This window comes from Amblyraja radiata, chromosome 3, assembly GCF_010909765.2.
Source record: "Amblyraja radiata isolate CabotCenter1 chromosome 3, sAmbRad1.1.pri, whole genome shotgun sequence".
Classification (NCBI taxonomy): Eukaryota; Metazoa; Chordata; class Chondrichthyes; order Rajiformes; family Rajidae; genus Amblyraja; species Amblyraja radiata.
The window spans coordinates 73,306,425-73,329,730 of record NC_045958.1 but is presented as its reverse complement, the minus strand read 5'-3'; the positions used below and the strand labels follow the sequence as shown (position 1 = coordinate 73,329,730).

The window sequence follows — 23,306 nt, the reverse complement described above, 5'->3', positions numbered from 1 at the left end:
TTATGGAAAGTATGAGTAAGTCCTGACAATTGAGTACTTGAAAACAGGACATCGGCAAGCTGAATGTCTTGCCGGGGCTGGAAGACAACATAGCTGTCAGGACCAAGTACAGCAAACATATAACAGATGCACAGCAATTCTGTCAGCAACTGATTACCAAAATGAAGCATTCAAACATCTGGGCTGATGAATCTTTGAGTAGCCTGGCAACTTGTGAGTTCAATAATTGGAAAATTTAGCAGAAATTTACGTGCTGTTCCTGTGCAAACTTTGAAGCTTACAGAAGGTAGCTAATTGTGATCTGATTCCTCAGTAAATCACTCAGAGATCTGAGCATATGTTATATAATCTGCTCTTTGCATCGCAATCTGTTGTCAGCACTGGGAGAGTTTTAAGAGTGAATCATCTTTGCTTTATTAAAAGCTCAATGCTGGAAACACTGATCAAGCCATTGAGCATCTGTGGAGAGAGAAACATAGTTAAATGTTTTGGGTCAATGACTATTCAGCTTTCAAATTTACTGCATCCGCAGTCTTTTTATATCGTGATCTGCTTTGTTGTGCCTGTGCACACATTATTAGCTTGTTCAAAGCAAGCCCTGCAAAAGTCGCATGTTGGAAAAATTGTTCATTTTTAAAGCAATGGGGGGAAAATGGGCTCTTTCTGGAAGCAAAATGAAGCATTCTTATAGAAGGATCATGCTCTGATTAGTCCCAACTTGCCATCTACAATCTACATTGGGGGGGGGGAGGGGGGATGGTGGAACAAAATTGGTTTACACTGTACTTGTTAGATACAAAATCTTCGTTTGTGGAAGAAACCATGATTGTATAGAATGATGAAAAACCAACACCATTATCAGATTTCCCACAGCAATGATTGCATAATTTAGTGGTTGGCAAAGAATGTGTCAGACTAGTGTGAAACCAGTCCTTAGTTTTAATTACTTTCATGGCTAAACTTTATATAGAATATTGTAAGGTGAAAGCAACTTTCCTTCATTTGAAAGAAAGGTCAGATTTACTTGCAGAGTAATTGTGATGGGAGACAGGATGTGTGAAGCTGATTAAGCTACTGTATGAATTTCAATGCTCTCCTAGCTGACCTCTCATCTTCACTCTCTACTAACGATGTTTATCCAAGTCTCTGTCTACACAAAGCTAGATACAAGGTGCTGGAGGGAATGGAGAGAACTCAGCAGGTCAGGCAGCATCTGTGGCAGGAATGGACAGATAACGTTTCGGGTTGGGACCCTTAAGATTTGTTTCAGTCTCGACCCACAATATCACCTGTCCATTCCCTCCACAGATGCTGCCTGATCCACTGAGTTTCTTCGGCATTTTGGTTTTTGCGCAGGTTTGCAACGTTTGTAGTCTCTAGTGTCTTTACCCTTCATATCCTAATTGGTGCCAAGTACTATTCACTCTTAATCTGTCTGCTCACTGATCTATACTGGCTCTCAGTAAAACTCTTGTCCTTATTTGCCAATCTCTCCATTCCTTCCTCAATCTTTTTCCCACTCCCCACCACATCTCTGTAATCTCCTCCATCACTGCTATCTTTATTTTCAGATTCTAGCTCTTTTGTATTCATCACTTTAGTGGTGATGCCACCAGGGCTGCATTTGCTAAGTCTCTAGGCTCTGAAATTCTCTCACCAAGCTGCCTGTAGATTTCCCCCCCTCCTCCTCTTAACACACTCCTTAAATTTACTCATTTGACCAAGCTATTGGTTATCATGTATGATGCAGTGTCAAATTTTCTTTGATATTATTTCAGTGGTGCCTCGGGCTAGGCTACAATTTTGAAGGTGTTATTTATAGTCAAGGTGATGTTATTATGGAAATGCGATTCTTTGGTTACAGTTGTGTAGGCTTCTGGTACATAGCCTGTAGACCCGTGAACAAAAGAACATGACACTTGATAGCAGGAGAAAAACATTCAGTCCCTTCAGCATGCATGCCTTTCAATTACACCAAGGGTGAACTTCCACCTGTAGAGGCTCGCCATCTGATCCCCATATCTTTTTATTTTCTTGGTGTCCAAAATCTTTTGGCCTCCATCTTGAATATACTTGATGAGTGAGCATCCACAGGGTTACTAGCCCCAGGTGAAGACGTTTCTCCTTGCTTCATTCCTAAGTGGCCAACTCCTTTGCTTGAGGCTGTCTGCCTAGTTCTAGTCTCTAGCACGAGTAAATGACATCTCAGCATCTCCCCTGTCAATCACTCTTCACGCTGTGCACAGGTCTTCCCCAGATGATGGGTAGCCGTCAGGAATGAACAGAAGCAGCAGTGCTGGCAGAGTGAATGGGTGAGGGAAGAGCGGCCACCAGCCAGCCTCACCGACTCGGTGAGCGAGAGGATGAGTTTGTTCAGCATCCCCAAGTCTAGTCGACCCAGTTGCTATCGCTCGGGTTGGGGGGTGGAGGGGTAGATGGAGAGAGATATAACTCGGAATTGCCCCATTTCCTCCCAACAAAAGATGCCTGCAGCCCCCGCAGAAACCAGCAAATCCATCCACCCCCACCCCATCCATCCATCCACCCCCATCTCACAAACGCTTGTTTGCATGCACAGGAATCCCATCATTCGGACATTAGTAACATGGGGAGGGCTTGTTGGCTTCAATTAGATTGCTTCTCATTACTGTAATCTTCAATGAGTACACCCACGCCTCCTCTGTCTCTCCTCATGAGATGACCTTAATTTCACAACAATCACTTTGAGTTAAAGTATGCTCCACTGACTCCTGAACATCATATCCATTCGTTGTGGAAAACAAAACTGAAGGCGGGATCGCAAATAAGATCAATCTAAGGTCTTGTTGAATGGAAAATTATTTAATGCTTTGCACTTCATGTTCCCTTCCAATAATGGCCACTTACCTTTTACCATTCCAACTGTACCTGCAGGTTTACCTCTCCTCTCTTGTCCAGCAAATCAAGGTCCCAGTGTATGCCAACATTTTGATGGTTTTTCACTATTTTAAAAGGAACCACATTTTTAGTGTTCCTAACAAAAGTACATGCTTCCCATTTCCCCAAAATTATCCACTGTTTTCCTCCCACAACCTATGGCTCTTTGCAGGTGACTTGCACAGCTTACTTTCCTGCTTTAACTTCGCAGTTTCGACAGAAAAATTCTTACTATTAATTTTAACGTTCAGATTCCTCTTCCATGGTCATTTGGGAATGGATGGAAGGGCATTCTCAATTTTTCATGGTTAAAATGCAGCTCTTTTCCTCCAAAGATATAGGAGCAATAAGTACGACTTAATTTGCCTCCCTCAGTCCATTTTCCCATGTGCTTTTTGTCAACTGTTTGCCATTATATTCCTTGTTGAATTCATATGATTATTTTGCATATTCTACATGTGTTCCAACAACATCCTGAGCCAACCCCTTGCCTGTTGACTCCTTGGAACATGGTGTCCAAAATTCAGAGCAGCAGAAGGATGTCCCTAAGCCTTCAGTCTGAGGAAAGGTCCTGGTCTGAAGTGTTGTCAATCCAGTCCCTCCACAGATGCAGCATGTCTCAGAGTTCTTCCAGCACTTTGTATTTTGCTCCCCAAGCCTTGTGTGGTTTCCTTAAGCCTACAGCAGTCTCTCCGTGCATGTGGAAAGCACAGAGACCTTTGTACAGTGATTTGAGTAGCCATTCAAGCTGCAACAAGTTCAAGTGAGTTTATTGTCATGTGTCCCTGTATAGGACAATGAAAATAGTAGGCATTTACTACAAAACAGATAAATGTGTCCATATACCATGATATAAATATATACACACATGAATTAATAAACTGATAAAGTGCAAATAGCAGAAAGTGGTTATTAATAATCAGAGTTTTGTCCGAGCCAGGTTTAATAGCCTGATGGCTGTGGGGAAGTAACTATTCCTGAATCTGGTTGTTGCAGTCTTCAGGCTCCTGTACCTTCTACCTGAAGGTAGCAGGGAGATGAGTGTGTGGCCAGGATGGTGTGGGTCTTTGATGATACTGCCAGCCTTTTTGAGGCAGCGACTGCGATAAATCCCCTTGATGGAAGGAAGGTCAGAGCCGATGATGGACTGGGCAGTGTTTACTACTTTTTGTAGTCTTTTCCTCTCCAGGGCGCTCAAATTGCCGAACCAAGCCACGATGCAACCGGTCAGCATGCTCTCTACTGTGCACCTGTAGAAGTTAGAGAGAGTATTGCTTGACAAACTGACTCTCCGTAATCTTCTCAGGAAGTAGAGGCACTGATGAGCTTTTTTGATAATTGCGTTAGTGAATCAAGATCTCAGTTGAATGGAATAAAAACCTCCAAGCTCTCACGCACTCCAGGACAACACAATTCAATGATGGCACTTTTAGGTTTTCTGAGATTCACAACAAGTTCCATTGTACCAATCTAATTGTGAACCACTTTTCAGGCTATCCAATTGTTTTTAGACACCAGGAACATCTCAGACATTCTGCCATTGATGCACTGCATGGCTGGAGTGTGCACTGTCTACAAGGTGCACTTGCAGTAACTTGTTAAGGGTTTTTCAAAAGCACTTTTCCTAACCTGTAACCTCTAATACCCAGAAGGCCAGGGGAACATTATCTCACACAAGTTGCACATCACTGTCATGACTGGATTCTTTCTTCAGCCTTGAGGGAATATCCCTGGAAGTCCCTAACCACGAGCGCAGCTGGATATCCTTCACCACATGTTCAAGGAAGTGGCTTACCATCATCTTCTTGAGGACAATCATGTATTGGGACAATGATGTTGACTTTTGCAGTGGTGCTCACATCCTATAAAGAAATAAATTCACTCAAGTAGCATTGAGGATATTAACGATGTACTGGAAGTATAATTGTAATTCTGTATTGCTAAAGCGGATTAGATCTTATCCAGACTTTGCAGAGTGCAGAAGTAGGCTAATTGGCTTGGTAACATTGTACATTGCCTCTAGTGTGTGTAGGATAGTGTTAGTGTGCGAGGATCGCTGGTCGACGCAGAATCTGTGGGCCGAAGGGCCTGTTTCCAAGCTATATCTCTAAACTAAACTGTAGTTATAGCAGGAAGGAACTGCAGATGCTGGTTTAAACTGAAGATGGACACAAAATGCTGGAGTAACTCAGCAGGGACGGCAGCACCTCTGGAGAGGAGAAATGGGTGATGTTTTGGGTCAGTACCCTTCTTCAGACGAAGAAGGGTCTCAACCCGAAATGTCAACCATTCCTTCTATCTATAGTTATAGTAGATTGGTTTTTCTGGGATGAGGAATTTGCACTTGGATAGAGATTAAGAGTACATATACACCCTGCAATTTAGAAGAATAAGGGCAGAACTCGGAGAGAAACAAGGTTTTGGGAGCGATTGGATCATGCATTTTCTTCAATTTAGTGAATTCACAGCTGAGGGACTAGTCACAAGATAAAGAGCAGCCCTTTAGGACTGAGATAAAAATAAATTACTTAAGAGTTATTAATCTTTGGAATTCTCCCTTGGAGAGCACATGGATGCTCAGTTAAGTTTTTTGGATATGGGGTCAATAGTTTTTGACCTCTAATGAAATTGGGCTGGGAAAAGGACCAGAGACAGCAAATCAGTCATAATATCAAGGCAACAAAACAAACTACAGGAAGAACTCAGCACGTCAGGCAGCATCTGTGAAAGGAAATGGACAGAATGTTTTGGGTCGGGACTATATACAGTGCCCTCCATAATGTTTGGGACAAAGACCCGTCATTTATTTATTTGCCTCTGTACTCCACAATTTGAGATCTGTAATAGAAAAAAAATCACGTGGTCAAAGTGACAATTGTCAGATTTTATTAAAGGGTATTTTTATACATTTTGGTTTCACCATGTAGAAATTACAGCTGTGTTTACACAGTGCATTCAGAAAGTATTCAGACCCCTTCACTTTTTCCACGTTTTGTTACGTTACAGCCTTATTTTAAAATGGAGTAAATAGATTTTTTTTATCATCAATCTACACACAATATCCCAGAATGAAGAAGCGAAAACAGGTGTTTAGAAATGTTTGCAATGTAATTAAAAAGAAATAACTGAAATATCACACTTACATAAGTATTCAGATCCTTTGTGATAATACTCAAAATTGAGCTTAGGTTCATGCTGTTTCCATTGATTATCGATGAGATGTTTCTAAAACTTGATTGGAGTCCACCAGTGGTAAATTAAATTGATTGGACATGATTTGAAAAGGCATACACCTGTCTATATAAGGTCCCGCAGTTGACGGTGCATATCAGAGCAAAAACCAAGCCATGAAGATGAAGGAATTGTCCGTAGACCTCCGAGCCAGGATTGTGTTGTTCTTAAATGGAAGAACTTTGGAACCACCAGGACCCTTCATAGAGCTAGCCGCCTGGCCAAACTGAGAATCGGTGTAGAAGGGCCGTGGTCAGGGAGGTGACCAAGAACCCAATGATCTCTCTGACAGAGCTCCAGAGTTCCTCTGTGGAGATGGGAGAACCTTCCAGAAGGACAACTATCTGCAGCACTCCACCAATCAGGCCTATATAGTCGAGTGGCCAGACGGAAGCCACTCCTCAGTAAAAGGTACATGACAACCCGTTTGGAGTTTGCCAAAAGGCACCTAAAGGACTCTCAGACCATGAGAAACAAGATTCTCTGGCCTGAATTCTTTGAATTCTTGAATTCAGATTGAATTCTTTGGCCTGAATGCCAAGCGTCACGTCTGGAGGAAACCAGGCACCGCTCATCACCTGGCCAATACCATACCTATGGTGAAGCATGGTGGTGGCAGCATGATGCTGTGGGGATGTTTTTCAGCGGCAGGAACTGGGAGACTAGTCAGGATCGAGGGAAAGATGAACGGAACAAAGTACAGAGAGATCCTTGATGAAAACCTGCTACAGAGCGTTCTGGACCTCAGACTGGGGCGGAGGTTCACCTTCCAACAGGACAATGACCCTAAGCACACAGCCACGACAACGCAGGAGTGGCTTCGTGACAAGTCTGTGAATGTCCTTGAGTGGCCCAGCCAAAGCCCAGACTTGAACCCGATCGAACATCTCTGGAAGAACATGAAAATAGCTGTGCATCGACACTCCCCATCCAACCTGACAGAGCTTGAGAGGATATGCAGAGAAGAATGGGAGAAATTACCTAAATACAAAGGTGCCTATACAAAGTACTGAGTAAAGGGTCTGAATACTTGGGTAAATGTGATATTTCAGTTATTTATTTTTAATTACTTTGCAAACATTTCTAAACACCTGTTTTCGCTTTTTTTATTATGGGGTATTGTGTGTAGATTGATGATATAAAGAATTAATTTAATCCTTTTTAGATTAAGGTTGGAATGTAACAAAATGTGGAAAAAGTGAAGGTGTCTGAATACTTTCTGAGTGCACTGTACATAGTCCGACCATTTCAGGGCTCCATAATGTTTGGGACACGTGGCTTCACAGGTGTTTGTAATTGCTCAGGTGTGTTTAATTGCCTCCATGCAGGTATAAGAGAGCTCTCAGCACCTAGTCTTTCCGCCTGGTCTTTCCATCACCTTTGGAAACTTTTATTGCTGTTTATCAACATGGGGACCAAAGTTGTGCCAATGAGTCAGATAAGCCATTATGAAACTGAGAAACAAGAATAAAACTGTTAGAAACATCAGCCAAACCTTAGGCTTATCAAAATCAACTGTTTGAAACATCAATAAGAAGAAAGAGAGCACTGGTGAGCTTATTAATTGCAAAGGGACTGGCAGGCCAAGGAAGACATCCTCAGCTGATGTCAGAAGAATTCTTTCTATAATAAAGTAAAATCCCCAAACACCTGGCCGACAGATCAGAAACACTCTTCAGGAGTCTGGTGTGGATTTGTCAATGACCACTGTCCATGGATTTGTCAATTACCACTGTCCGCAGAAGCTTCATTAACAGGAATTCAGAGGATACAGATGCAAATCATTGGTTACCTGCAAAAATTGGATGGCCATGTTACAGTTTGCCAAGAAGTACTTGAAAGAGCAACCACAGTTCTAGAAAAAGGTCTTGTGGACAGATGAGACGAAGATTAACTTATACAGTATCAGAGTGATGGCAAGGGCAAAGTATGGCGAAGAGAAGGAACTGCCCAAGATCCAAAGCATACCACCTCATCTGTGAAGCATGGTGGTGGGTGTGTTATGGCCTGGGCATGTATGGCTGCTGAAGGTACTGGCTCGCTTATCTTCATTGATGATACAACTGCTGATGGTAGCAGCATAATGAATTCTGGAGTGTATAGACACATTATATCTGCTCAAGTTCAAACAAATGCCTCAAAACTCATTGGTTCATTCTACAGCAAGACAATGATCCCAAACATTCTGCTAAAGCAGCAAAGGAGTTTTTCAAAGCTAAAAGATGGTCAATTCTTGAGTGGCCAAGTCAATCGCATGATCTGAACTCAATTAGCATGCTTTTCACATGCCCCCAAAACAAGCATAAGCTAAAAATGGCAGTAATACAGGCCTGGCAGAGCATCTCCAGAGAAGACACCCAGCAACTGGTGATGTCCATGAATCGCAGACTTCATGCAGTCATTGCATGCAAAGGATATGCAAAAAAAACCTAAACATGGCAACTTTTATTTACATGACATTGCTGTGTCCCAAACATTATGGTGCCCTGAAATGGAGGGGGGGGGAGGGACTATGTATAAACACTGCTGTAATTTCTACATGGTGAAACCAAAATGTATAAAAATGACCTTTATTAAAATCTGCCAATGTGCACTTTAACCACATGTGATTTTTTTTGATTTTTTTTTCCTATTACAAATCTCAAATTGTGGAGTACAGAGGCAAATAAATAAATGATGGGTCTTTGTCTGGGTACTGTACTATCGCCATAACATGGCTGGCTAGAGGATCTCTTCTGCTTCCACATAATCATATGTACTTTGCAATCTGGCATGTAAGGAGGATATGTATAGTCAGTTACGTAGAGCATGCCAACCTTGTTCAAATTCCTGACACCAGACTCCCAAAACAGATGTTTTATTCTAAGCCGTGTCACGGGAAGAGGTTACCAGAAATAAAGATTCAAGGATGTTCTCAAGGCCTCCTTCAAGTGCAACGCCCTCACTGTCTTCAGGGTACCTTTGGCCCACAACTATCCAGCGTGGAGAAGGAACGTTCAGGATGGCATTGAGAATCTCGAGGCCATGCATCCGGAGTGCACAGAAATCCTAGGTAAGCAGTGGAGGGGATGCACCACCTAAGAAACTGTTTCAATGGGACTATCTTTTGCTCTTCTAAACTCAAGAGTACAGCTCTGTCTGCTTAATCTCTTCTCAAAGGATAAATCCCTCATCCCAGGGATCATTCTGGTGAACCGTAGCTGCACTTTATCCCTTACTGGTAAACAGTACCTTAGGGAGACAGGACCTGTATACAATATTCCAGGTGTGGTATCATCAGGGCCCTATATAATTGTAATAAGATATGTTTATCCATATTCAAATCCCCATGCAAACTGCACCATTTGCTTTTTTTCATGGACTGTAATACCTGCTTGCTAAAGTTTAGTAATTTGTGTGCGCTCTGACCGCCAATACTTTTAAATCTCTTGCCATTAAAAAGTACTCTGCATTTCTATTTTTCTACCAAACTGAATGACCTCGATTTTTTTCCAATTATATTCCAACTGCTGTGGCCTTGTGCACTCATTGAACCCGCCCATATCCCTTGATGGATGTTTCTCTGCATTAACCTCACCACCCAGCTTTGAATCATTGGCAGAACTGGACATATACCATGTGGTCCCCTCATGCATAACATTGATACAGTTGTGAAATACTCAGTCCCTATATATATATATAATAATTGTATAGCATGAAAAGTTAGCACCTTCCAGTTTTCTGCAAAGTTGGTGTTAACCACATTAGGAAGCCTGATATTTAAGTGGCTTTTATAGTCCTAGACTGTGAATGTAGAGTTGCATAAGGAAGATATCTAAACTAGGCAAGATGATGTGAAATATCGAAAGAAGCATTCAGAAAATAAAAGGATTGGGCATGGTCAACATGGATTTATGAATTGGAAATCATTTTTGACAAATTTGTTAACTTCCTTTACAAGCTGTAACTGGTACAATAGATTATATGGAGGATATTCAAATGGTCTTTGATAAACTTCTTGATAACAATAAGTCAGTGGAACCTGGGAATTGGGGGATATATATATCCCAATTCCCAGGTTCCACTGACTTATTGTTATCAAGAAGTTTATCAAAGACCATTTGAATATCCTCCATATAATCTATTGTACCAGTTACAGCTTGTAAAGGAAGTTAACAAATTTGTCAAAAATGATTTCTAATTCATAAATCCATGTTGACCATGCCCAATCCTATTATTTTCTGAATGCTTCTTTCGATATTTCACATCATCTTGCCTAGTTTAGATATCTTCCTTATGCAACTCTACATTCACAGTATAGGACTATAAAAGCCACTTAAATATCAGGCTTCCTAATGTGGTTAACACCAACTTTGCAGAAAACTGGAAGGTGCTAACTTTTCATGCTATACAATTATTTAGTTCAAGAGTCAAGAGTATTTTATTGTCATATGTCCCAGATAGAACAATTCCACAACAGGACAGCACAATTCAGTTAAACACTGAATATCAAGTAATATGAAAAATATAGTCAGATGATTTGAAATACCTTGTCCCGGAGAAGTTCTTAATCAACTGAAACTAAACAAAGTTTTCTTTAAATGTGGTCAGCTTTGCTCTGCCCTTGATTTCATGTGCTGTTGACCATGCATCCATCTGTTGGTTTGTGCTGCTGTTTATTCAAAGCTGATTTGCATCTCTCTGTTGGCATTGACTGTAGGGCTTATTAAATTTGGTTGTTTGTCATTTCAAACCTGATCTATTTCTGATTTGTGACCTCAGGCCTCCCAGCTTCAGAAATCTGAGCTCTTCCAAACCTTTGTTGTCCGTACCAAGTGCTCACCCTACTCTTTTGTTCTTGCTGAACTAAATTGGCTCTTGGCCAGATGATTTGTTTTTCTAAGCTTCTCACATTTGCTTTTAACTCCCTCCATGAGCTTACCTTTCCTCTCTATCTTTCACCAAACCTGCAAACTTCAAGGTTTCTCCAATCCATTGCGAGCATCTTGATTATCTCTGAATGTAAACACTTGACTAACTTTCTGTTCCCTTGGGCCCAAGATCTAGAACTCTTTTATGATGTCTCTGAAAACCCCCTTTTAATCAAAGTTTTGGACATGTGCACTAAAACCTGTGTTAACTTTATTTGTTAATGTTCCTGTGATGCGCTTTAGGAGGGTTTTTGTACATTTAGTCACTCTACAAATGTAAATTGTATGAGAGTTGGGTTTATTGTGTAATTTTTAAGTTTTTCAGTCAACCTTTCCTTAGTAGTTATGCCAGATATTAACTGCAGTCGAGTTTAGACTTGGAACAGTGGTTTGTACTATTAAACAAAAAAGGACATGGATTGATGTATAGATTATGTAGAGTTCAAACAAATGGGCTTCCAGTCATCGAGCCCATCTTGCTGAAATATCGCCTTGTGGAAGTAGCATATAAAACACGCACACCTGTACAGGAGGAAGAGAGCTTGATTCTTTGTAAATCTTTGAAAGCCGAGTTTCTGAAAGCAGTTGGTGAAGCATTCGGGATCCAGGCTCCGTAAAATGAGCTGGCACAGATTTGTTGGATGAAGTGGCTCCTTCAGTGACTTATGATATCAGGTTCTTTCAAGCCTGGGAACAAACTCCTTTTCAGGTGATGAGATGATTTTCTTCCACTTCGGCAGTACTATTATTTAATCTTTTGTTCCCGTGCACATTTTAATGGTGATTCCTGATTGGCACACTTTTGCTTTGAAGAGATGCTGTATTTCGACTACTGATGAGATTGAGTTGGGTGGGGATGGGAGAACTGGGTAAGTGGGAAGGGAGGTGGCATTGTTGTGTGTAGACTGGTCTTTCAGGGATTGGTTGCATAGAAGATCTGAAGAATGATTTGTGTTGAGAATAGGCATTCGCTTTAAATCTTGGTCTGTTTGCATAATTTTGCACAAAGTAAGGTGATTTAATTGGATTATAATTGCTTCGTAAACCTGTCTCACCTTGGGTAGACCGGATATTTACAATTTGGCTTCTGTATGCTAATGTTATACCAATTAACACTTTTTAATTGTATCCTTAATGTCCCGAGATGCTTCACAGGCCAATTACCAAATAGAATTTGACACCAGGCCCCGCCAGAAAATATGGGTGCTTAAAGAAATATGTCTTTAAAGTGTATTTTGTTGAGGAAACGATGGCGAGGTTTATGAGGGGAATTCCAGGTTATGGTCCAGGCATCCGAAGGTCCAAGCATAAGTGGTAGAGCAATGGAAATTCAAGCATGAATAAGAATTGGAGGAATGCAGAAAGCTAGGAGAGTTTTAGGGCTAAAGGAAATTATGGAGAAGCGGAGAAATACTTTTAAAAGAAACATCCCTTGGCTGTTGTAGCTGTGGTCTGATTTTAGTTGACTGAAATAATCCAGCTCTGTAGTAATCCTGATATAAGGAGTCATAAAACCTGTTCGCAAGGAGATTTTTTTTTCTCCCTAAAGTGACCAGGCTTCATTAAAAGGCAAGGGTATACTCTGGTTGTATGATTTAATGTTTTCAAGATTCCATATGCTAAGCTGGTTTGGATGCTCGTGCATGAGAGTGTCTGTCTGTGTATGCTACAGGAGGATTTCAGCTTGGCTTTGTTATAGCACGTTGCCTGACTTTGGTGAAGGTCACGGACGGAGGAGATTAAAATCCTTGTGCAGGGTGTATTCTGTTGGACTTCCTCCTGCTTGGTTAATGGTTGACCTAGTTCCGTTGCCATATGCTTCCTGTAGTACTTATTTCAATCACTGCTCTGAATTGAAGAGTTGGAAAATGAATTCAATTAAAACAGAAATGTAAGATGAAAGTTCTGGGGCATGTAGAGCAGTCTTGGGGATCAAGCATTTCTATCATGGAACAGTACTGTAAACCTATACTATACTTCATTGGCACTGGCACAGTTTGCATATAGCTGTTACTGCTTGCGCAAGTGTTAAAACATTTATTTAGTATTGCAACTTTGCTTTGAAGCACAACAAATTCTTAAGGGTTTGACAGGGTAGATGCAGTTTCCCTTGGCTGGGGTATCTAGAACACAGTTCATAGTCTCAAACTAAGGGATCCACTGTTCAGGACAGAATGAGAAAAACTGTCTTCATCCACAAAGTAGTGAATTTTTAAAGTCCTCTATCCATGGGGACTAAATTTCGTGGATTTTGAGATATTAAAAAATTAAGGGAGTTAGTGCAGTAAAGTGTGGCTTTCAGGTAAAAGGTCAATGTGATCATATTGAATGATGAAATGTATCCATATGACCATGAGGAGCTGAATGGCCTCTTACTCCTGGTCTGTCTATATCCTGTGATTAACTTCTCAGGAACCTCATTTTGAAAGTCTGAGACTTGAGGGCAGTTGTTATGAAAGAGGTGTGCAACTATTTAACATCAACACTTAGTATAGAACTTGGTCATTGAACTTGGTTTGGAAACCAGACCCATTTTCCATTGCATTTAATTTAAAAAAAGTTTGCTTTCAGTGGGTATGCCGGATGAGTATGGTGCTGGTGACACATTTTTCTTGCCATGATAGGTTTAGCAACATTCCAGTCAGAACGAGGAGACTGGGCATTCGTGCTTCAAATTTTTTGTGTGGAATTGTGGAGACCAGAGTCTTGTTGGACCCAAGAACTAGATTGGAACGGTTTCCAGTCCTTTGTTGCCACAAACCTCTGGAATGGTCTTTTATCCTCTTGATGTACTTCATCTACTTTTTGCTGATAAAGGTGTTGACTTCTTGCTGCAATATTGGGCAGCACAGAGGGAACAGATACATGTGTTTCACCCTATGATAGACACAAAATGCTGGAGTAACTCAGCGGGTCAGGCAGCATCTCCAAAAGGATGGGTGACGTTTCAGGTCAGGACCTTTCTTCAGACCTGACCTAAAACGTCACCCATCCTTTTTCTCCAGAGATGTTACCTGACCCGCTGAGTTACATCAGCACTCGGTGTAAACCAATTCTCTGTTTCTATCATTCTATGAGTCGGGTCTAGGCCGCTCAGCCCCTCACGTCTGCTCTATCATTTATAGCGGAGATGATTGTAAGATGATTGTAAGAGCAATTCCACATTAACACCTATCCCAGTAACCTTTCAACCCTTTCTAAAAAATTGATCATCTGCCTTCAGAATATTCAAAGGTTGTTTCCAAAGCAGAGGAAAAGTTCCAAACCTTGCAAACATCTGAGAGAAAAATGTTATTCTCAATATTTTTTTAAATGGGTGAACCCATTTTATTATTTTATTTTTTTAAGTGACCCGCAGTTCCAGGCTCTTCCATGAGAGGAAGCGCCCTCTCCATGTCCATCTACTCAAGACTTCTCTCATTCTTCCAACCTTCAGGAGATGCATGCCCAGCCTTTCCATCCTTCCTCATTTGACAACCCGACTATTCTAGCTATTGGTCTAGTTAATGTTCTCTGAGGTTCTTGCAGCATATTTGCATCTTAGCATTAGTAAGAACAATAGTGGATTCAGTTGGCTTGATATGATCTCACTATCGTGCTACACTGTTGAAGCGTAACCGCCCTACCTCTGTATTAATTTGCCTTTACAATAAACAATAAAATTCTCATAAAGTCAACAAGAGGTGTATTTTGTAAACTACTCACTGCTCAGCGGCTCAGGTAGCATCGCAGGCAATGTGCATAGGCAACGTTTTGGATCGAGGCCTCCAGATTGATTATAGCAGGTGGGAGAAAGCTGGAAGAGACGAGGGAGCTGGACAAAGCATGGAAAGTGATAGGTGGATATAGGTGAGCGGGGTTTTGATTAGCAATGTTTGGACAAAGTGTGAGATAAGGATGGAAGAAGTGTGAAATGTGAAGCCAGGGGAAGCAATGTGGGGTGGGGGGGAGCGAAAGTAATGGGTATACATTCAGGTGTAGTACAGGGAGGAGAGGATGAAAGAAAGGGGGGAGATATTTACTTAAACTTGGAGAATTCATTGTTGCTACCATTGTGTTGTAAGGTACCAAAATGGAATATGAGGTGCTGTTCCTCCAGTTTGTAAATGGCCTTACTCTGGCAGTGGAATGAAATCCAGGACACACAGGTCAGTGGGAATGATCTTGACCATGACCCCATAGATGAATACCAGGCCACCATCTCCTGTACCGTTACCAATCGCATCACCTCTGGCAATCTCCTTTCCTCAGCTTCTAGCCTTATAGTTCCCTCGCCTTATATTTCCTGCTTCCATCTCCTTCCCAAAGTCCATAAACAAGACTGCCCTGACAGACCCGTTATTTCTGCTTGCTCCTTCCTCACAGAACTAATCTCTAAATACCTTGGTTCCATCTTATCCCCCTTGTCCAATCCCTTCCAACTTGTATCTGAGACACCTCAAGCGTCCTTCAACTCGTCAATAACTTTAAAATCCTGGGGGCCCATTGCCTCTTCTTTGCCATGGATTTCCAATCCATTTATACCTCCATTCCCCCACCAGGAAGGTCATAAGGCTCTCCGGTTCTTCCTTGAACAGAGACCCAATCAGTTCCCCTCTACTAACGCTCTTCTTCGGCATACGGAACTTGTGTAATGTGTGTTGTTTACCCACCAGTTACTTGAGCCCAGGGCATTCACCCGCAAGTGCAGACTGTGAGATTTTTGTTTTCAGCCATGCCCATTCCTGTTCTTATTAATCTTTGCATGTGTGCTTCCAGGAGGGTTTGCTAATCAGTGATCATGAACAAGAATCCTGGGTGGTCAATTCCCTCCCAAACCCAAGAATACTTGTACCAATTGTAATGCCCCATAAGTTATTGAGCAGTATTCCAACTGAAAATAAACTCCACAGAATTAATTAGCACAAACAAATTATGAGGTTCTTCAGAATAATGCATGTGATATCTCTCATCTATTTGATGTGCACTCATTTGGTTGCATGGAATTTTGTTTATTCTGCTGCAATTTATGCAAATTATGATATAAGATTGGAGGAGACCATTCAGTCCCTCGAGTCTGCCACAATTCGGTCTAATTTTGACTAATCTATATTTGAACTCTGTCTACCTGTATCTGCCTTAAAACTCTTGGTGGCAAATTTAAATTTGAAATGTTTGATTGTTCCTATTAGCATTTTGAGGAAGAGTTCCAGGTGTTCATTATCTTTCCAAAGTGAATCCTGACACCTATTAATGATCAATCAGATTGTAATATTGATGGAAAGATACGACATGGAAACAGGCCTTTCAGGCCATCGACTCCACACCAACCATCAATCACCCGTTCAAATTAATTCTATGTTATATCACTTTCGCATCTACTCCCTACGCATACGAGACAAGTTACGGAGGCCAATTAATGTGCAAACCAGCACATCTTAGGGATTTAGTTGGAAGCCGAGCACCAGGAGGAAACCCATGCAATCACAGGGAGAACGTGCAAACTCCATACAAACAGCACCCGAATTCAGGATCGAACTAGGGTCTCCAGTGCTTTGAGGCAGCAGCTCTACCAGCTGTGCCGCCCGCTTAATATGAAAATGATTCTCCCGTGTCTTGGACCAGTTCATAACTTCCAACCCCAGAGTTTCTACCTAAACACCTTAATTATATTTGTGATCATTCTTAATGTCTTAGATTTTTTTAAATCTGTTAACATTACAAAGCAGTATGACTGTTTACGCGGTATGAATGATTTTGCTGTATCTTCTCTCAAAGTTTCAATATAAACTTACTGAAAATGTAAACTGCCCATACTTATACCTTTCATTGTGCATGTACTATCATTGAACACCAACCTTGCTTTGGACCAACATGGAAAAGCCTTTGTTAATTTACAGCATACTAATAAGTCATTCAGCCTTTCTTGCATCTACTGGTCTTCTTGCAAACCTCCTCCATCCCTGTCTCAACCTGATAAATACATCTTTGGTTCTATCCAGTCCATCTCAATGCTTTGCATTAGGAAGGCTGGATTTATCATAAAGGATGCCTGCCACTGGCCATTCCAATTTTCCCTCCCCTTCTGGAAGAAAATATTGAAGCTTAAAGGTCTCGTATTCAGATTTACTAACGGCTTCTTCCCCACATCTATCATCCCTTTCGTACCCTATTCCTGGTGGTGCCCCATATACTCTTAACGCTACTGCATTGGGTTATTCTATTTTAGTGGGCTTTTATGCACTACATTCTTACACCATTATACTGTTTTGCACTCCTCGTTGTGTTTAAAGTTGCATCAGTTGTTACTGTTTACTCTGAGCTTTATGCGAACAAGGAATTTCTTTGCACTTTGGTGTATATGACAATAAACTAATCTGAGGTAGACAAAAATGCTGGAGAAACTCAGCGGTTGAGGCAGCATTTATGGAGCGAAGGAATAGGTGATGTTTCAGGTCGAGACCCTTCTTCAGATTGATGCGAGGGTGGGGGCCGGGAAGAAGAAAGGAAGAGGCGGAAACTAATCTGTAACTGTTTTTAACCTCATCCTTTCCCGATGGGAGAATTTCCACATTTCCAGCACTGGGGAAAGAGACTTCTCGTACATTCTTTATTTGATTTATGGCCCTAGTTTTAGTCTTGCCCATAAATGGAAATACCTATTGTTGTCAGCAAGTGCCACACTGTTTCTAGGCCACAGTGGCATGTCACCCCTTGGAATGCCATTCTGTATTTTCTCACAATGTTTCAACAATTTCTGCCTCCTTGCTGGAGGTTTGTTTGCTCCATGAATTTCCCCTCAGTTCAGCACGGGTGTTTCAAGAACAGAAGACATAAAGATGTTGTAAGAACCAGAAAGTGATCTGGAGAAAAAATGCTCTAATATCACTGGACTTTGGACAAGTCTTGCCGTGTAATAAAACGCGTGCTAATGTACAGACGGTGTCTTGTATGAATTTACTCTCGAAAGGTTCCATTGTGGAAGCCAAAAGTCCTTGGCTTTTAATTTCTCTTCAGTCTACTCTTTGTGTACATATGTATTGGAAATGCAACATAAGGGGATCATGACTGTGCCAAATCTTTGATGGGTCACACCCATATAAATAGGCTCATTGTCATTGGTTAATTTTTAAAAGTCACTTCTGGCCAGTATATTATTTTTAAAGACACGGAAGTGCATCTGTGGCCATGTTCATAATTGATTGAAACAGATCCACAAAAAGACTTGGTGACATATGTAGTACAGAGGTTTATTGATAGTATGCTCTTCCAAACTCTCCTGTAAGTCGGGACATCCACCTACCCCATCAAATGCCATTCATTCTTTAAATTTTGATCATTATTACACCGTCCTGATTTACCTACTTGGAAGGCAAAAATTAAATGGGTGGGGAGTGGAGGGTGCTGAATGACATGGAATGCATACCACCAACCTGATGGAAAAACTGATGTGCTACCTTTTTTAGGTGTTGTGAAATGTGCTTTGTGAACACCGATGTCTCTCCTGAGGAAAAGCCAGTTACTGCCAGTCAATGCAATGTTTTAGCTGGGCTAGTGTTAGCAAAATAGTCCACGCTTGATCTGTAATATCTCAAGTGTTTCATAAGAGCTTTAACTAGGCCTAATTTGGCAGTGACCCACTTGAAGATGGTGACCAATGGTTTGGTCAATGATTTCTCCGAAGGAAAATTTTAAAGGAGAAAAAAATTGGAAAAGTGGTTGACATTTTGGAAGGAAATGTAGTAATTGGGATTTTCATACATGAAAGCATGAGGCAATTAAATTCCAAAAGGCCCAAAGCTAAAATTGGAACAGTGCAATGATCTCATGGTTGCATGGTTGGCAGACCTTGTTGGTATTATTGGTCTAGGGTAATTGACAACATTGACTGTAATTTTAGGTTCTTATGAACTTGTTAATGCTAGATGACAATAAAATAACCTCAGTTAGATGGGCTTTGATTTGGAAGAGATCTACAAGAAGCACGACTTCAAAAAAGCAGCTAATATCAATGAAAACCCCCACAAACCTGGCCACACTCTCATCTTGCCGTTACCATTGGGATAAGTTACAGGAGCCTGAGAATTGTGATCCCCACCCCCTCTGACCAGGTTGAATAACTGTCTCTTCTATCAACCATCAGGCTCTTGAACCACACAGCGTAATCCTAACCACATCCCAACCTCAACAATCATCCTATAGGTGAACTGCATACTGTGGTTTGCACTATAATGGTCTGGTTCTGTAGTATTACTAATAATTTGTTACATTATTGATTCATGTTTATTTAGTTGTGGTATTGTGGCATTATTGCCAATAAGACTGCAGCAAGTAAAATTATAATTGTTGAATTCCTGGTGTATATGACAATTAAACACTCCAAGTCATAAAATCAAACAGCACAAAATTGGACTGAAGGATAAGCTGTCCTCTGCCAATGTGCAGGAATCTACAAATTGTGTTTCCACAAGCAGCTGACATCTCAAAAGGAAAAAAACAAAGGTAGAGGAACTCAGTGGGTCAGGCATCATTCCCACCACGGATAATGCCTCTTGATTCTTGAAAAAGATGGACTACAAGGTGGCAGAAACCAACATGGATAGTTTGAAATGCATGATATGAGTTTGAAAAAGAAACTCCAGATGCTCGGAGAAAGGATAATGTAGGACGGAATTCCTATGATTTTGCATTAGTGAGAGTGAATGCGCTGGGATTAGAAAAAACTTGTCATCTTGACTTTGGAGGGGGGAGGGGCCATAAATAATAATGTTCAGAAAAGAAATTAAGGACAACCTCGCCAAAGAGTAGTAAGAATGGTGTGCTTGCCCTCACAGTGAGTGGTTGAGATAGAAGGCAGAGATATATTTAAGTAGAACCTGGAAAAACACATGAGCTGAAGCAGTTTGGCAGGAGGTCTTGTGAGGTGTAAACATTGACATGGATCACTTGGGTCAAATGGTCTGGCCTATAGAATTCATAAAATTTTGTGTAACCACATAGAACTCAATTGGACTTGGAAGCGATGGTGGTTTTGGGGCCATATTTTCCACCACCTCTGGTAGTCATTCTTATGAAGGTGATGTTTGTTTGTATGCAGTTATGTGCATATGAATCTAAAGGATCCCTCCAATTTCAGTCAATTTTAAATTCTTGTTTGAAAAGTGAAAAAAGAAATTTTGGAATTGGGGTGTGCTTGTGTACGTGCAAATTGAATTATAAACTTTCAATAAACTGGTTACTCCACTTTCTGATCTAGGCAAATGTGTACCACTTGTGTGGTTGATAGTTAAAATCTGCCATGTCTTTGGTGTGTCTATAGAGTGGTGTTAAGGAAGGCCACAGTTGAGAGCTGGCAGAGACTGTTGTGAAATGTTATCAGTGGAAAGGGGAAATAAATTTGTCAGTGCTGATTGGGACTGATGGCATTGCACTAAATTGTGTTTGTGAATGCTCGTGGCAAATGCACAGGACATTTTATTGGAAGACTTTCAATCATGTCCTAGCAAAGGTGTTTTTGGCTCCATGTTTTATGGAGGCCCTGAGCTCAGTGGCAAGGATTTCGACAGGGAGGAACCTCTTGCCCAGAGTTGAAAAGATCCTGACTGAAAGCATTGTGTCATCATCACACTGGCAGCTGAATCTTGAGGTTTCATAGTTTGTTACTCGTGGTTTTCTCCTACAACTGTTTGAGGATTTCAGAGCGGTTTATGAGAAATGTGCATCGTTTAAGTGTCTGAGCTTTACGCATTTACACAATGCCATAATGTGGCACGTATATCATCTTTAAAGGCAGCATAGGTCAAGCATTATTGATGTGCTTGATTCTGTGGTTGAGGTCTGCTGCCCTCTAGCCTGAAATTCTGCCAGACATTGTTGGTGTTGTTACTTGGACAGCAAGAATAGGAGATTTTGCAGCTTGGATAGAGTTTGTAACTGGTCTTTTTCTGGAACCCAGTGCATTCATTTACAGTGAAGACTATTCCTCTGGGACAGTAATAAATATATATCTTCATCCAGATAGTGAACCTTCCACCATTTGTTCAAAGCTTTTCTAACTTCTTGTTTAACTAATGACACCTTGAAGCTTTGTTTTGCTGAGTGTTTTATACAGTTTCCTCAAAAATTGGATTTGAAAATTGCCTTTCACAATTAATGTTTGTTTACATGAAAAGCAAACAGCTGCAGATGGTGACATTCTGAAACATAAACACGAAATGCTGGAAACACTTGGCAGGTCAGGCAGCATCTGCGAAAAGAGAAACGGTTGTGTTTCCTGTCTGACTTGTCAGAAGGACAAAGGACATTTATTGTCACATACACCAATTGGTGTAGTGAAATATGAGTTGCCACACCAATAAAAATAAAACTCAACATTAAAGAAGAATTTAACATTCAACATAAAAACATCCCCCCACAATGGTTCCCACTGAGGGAAGGCAGCATAGACCAGTCCTCTTCCTCTTGTTCACCCATGGTCGGGGCCTATTTGAGGCCTCTGCAGTCGCCGCAACGGAGGCCCGATGTTTCGTGCCCTCTCGCTGGATGATGGAGCGTGGCTCCCGAAATCCACAGGCCGCTCTGGTCGGAGCTCCAACACTGGCGATCTCGGTGAAAGATCCTAAGCTCCGCGTTGTTTAAAGTCAGTGCTACCACGGCTGGATGCTCCGCGATGTTGGAGTCGGCGGTCTCAGCACTCTGGAGCTTACCACATGGCAGCCCTCGGTAAGGCATCGCCCGCTCCGCGATGGTGCTTCAGCACTGTGCCGCCGCCGAAGCTAAAGATTCTGGCTGGTCCCGGCAGGAAACGCCGCTCCAGTCCAGGTGGTAGGCCGTGAGGAAGGGGCAAAGATGCGGCACGGAGGAAAGATGCATCTCCGACCAGGTAGGGACTGAGAAAAAAAAGTTTCCCCCTTCCCCCCCACATAAAAAGACGACATCCAAAACAAAACTTTTTAACATACTAAAAATTTTTAAAATAAACGCAAAGCTGGAGTAACTCAGTGGGACAGGTATCATCTCTGGAGAGAAGGAATGGGTGATGTTTCGGGTCGAGACCCTTCTTCACCCTCAACCCGAAACATCACCCATCCCTTCTCTCCAGATAGGCTGCCTGTCCCGCTGGGTTGCTCCAGCATTTTGTGTCTATCTTCGATTTAAACCAGCATCTGTATTTCTTTCCTACACATCTGCAGTTCCGACCTACATATAAAATTAGCAGAAGCAGGAGTAGGTCACTTGAACATTTGAACTTGTACCACAACTCACGAAGATAATGACTGTTCCAACCTTGGCTTTAGCATCATATTCCCATTCTTTGATCCCTGGAAGTGAGAACATGTACATTAATTTTCAATTAACAAGGGCTAGAATTCTCGGAGTGGAACCGTTAAAAACTTGGCTTCCATCAGTTAGGTATTCTTGCTGTTGGCCAATTGCATTCCAAGTATTCTGTTTTTTACCCAGAAAGGTTTCACAAACTGGGATTGCACTCCCTGGAATTTAGAAGGTCAAGGGCGAATTAATCAACATTTCCAGGATATTAAGAGGAATTGACGGGATGTGGAGGGAAACAATTTCTGCTGGTGGCAGGACTGTTAAAACTAGGGGGCAGAGTTAGAATTAGTAGCTGGCTTTTCTGGTGTGAAGGTAGGAAAGCTTTCCACACACACTGGCTGGTAGAAGCTTCTGCAAAGGACTCAATGATGTTTGGTGTTAACACTGTTAATCAGAGGTATTGAGGGATTATGGAACGGAGAGAAGTTCATGGAGTAAGTTAATAGATCAACCGTGATCTCTTTGAATGACAGAGCAGGTTCCAGGCCTGGATCTAATCCACTTCAATACTTGTGGTAGAACAAGAAAGGTATGACAACTTTCCAGCACATAAATACTAGCCCTTAGGATTTTCTCAAATAATTTCCCACCATTGATGTATGGCTCACTAGGCTATAGCTACCTGGCCTGTCCTTTCTGCTCTCCTTAAATAAAGTAACAGTATTAGCTGTCCTGCAGTCTTCTTGCAATTCACCTGTGGTCAATAAAGACACATGCAGTACAGGGCTCCAGCTATCTCCTCCCTTGCGTCCCACAGCAACCTGGGATCGATCTCATCTGGCCTCGTGAATTTATCAATCCTTATGCAACCCCCATAACCAATAACATCTCTTCCTTCATGCTAACCCATTCCAGGTCATCCAGTATCCCTTCCTGCGCTCGCTATCTTCCACGCCTTTCTCCTTGGTGAATACAGACGAGAAGTATTCATGAAGA

At 41.5% G+C, this 23,306-nt stretch overlaps 1 protein-coding gene across 12 annotated transcripts in view; it reads left to right on the top strand.

Moving 5' to 3' along the window:
• Window positions 1–23,306, top strand: part of znf462 (zinc finger protein 462) — a 137,473-nt gene that overhangs the window by 26,149 nt on the left and 88,018 nt on the right. The window contains exon 1 of one of the 12 annotated variants that reach the window (XM_033018059.1): window positions 15,011–15,205. The exons of the other annotated variants lie outside the window; for them this stretch is intronic. The gene's annotated coding sequence lies outside the window, so the exon portion shown is untranslated. Of the gene's footprint in view, window positions 1–15,010; window positions 15,206–23,306 lie in introns of those variants that run through there. 12 annotated transcript variants of the gene reach the window in all.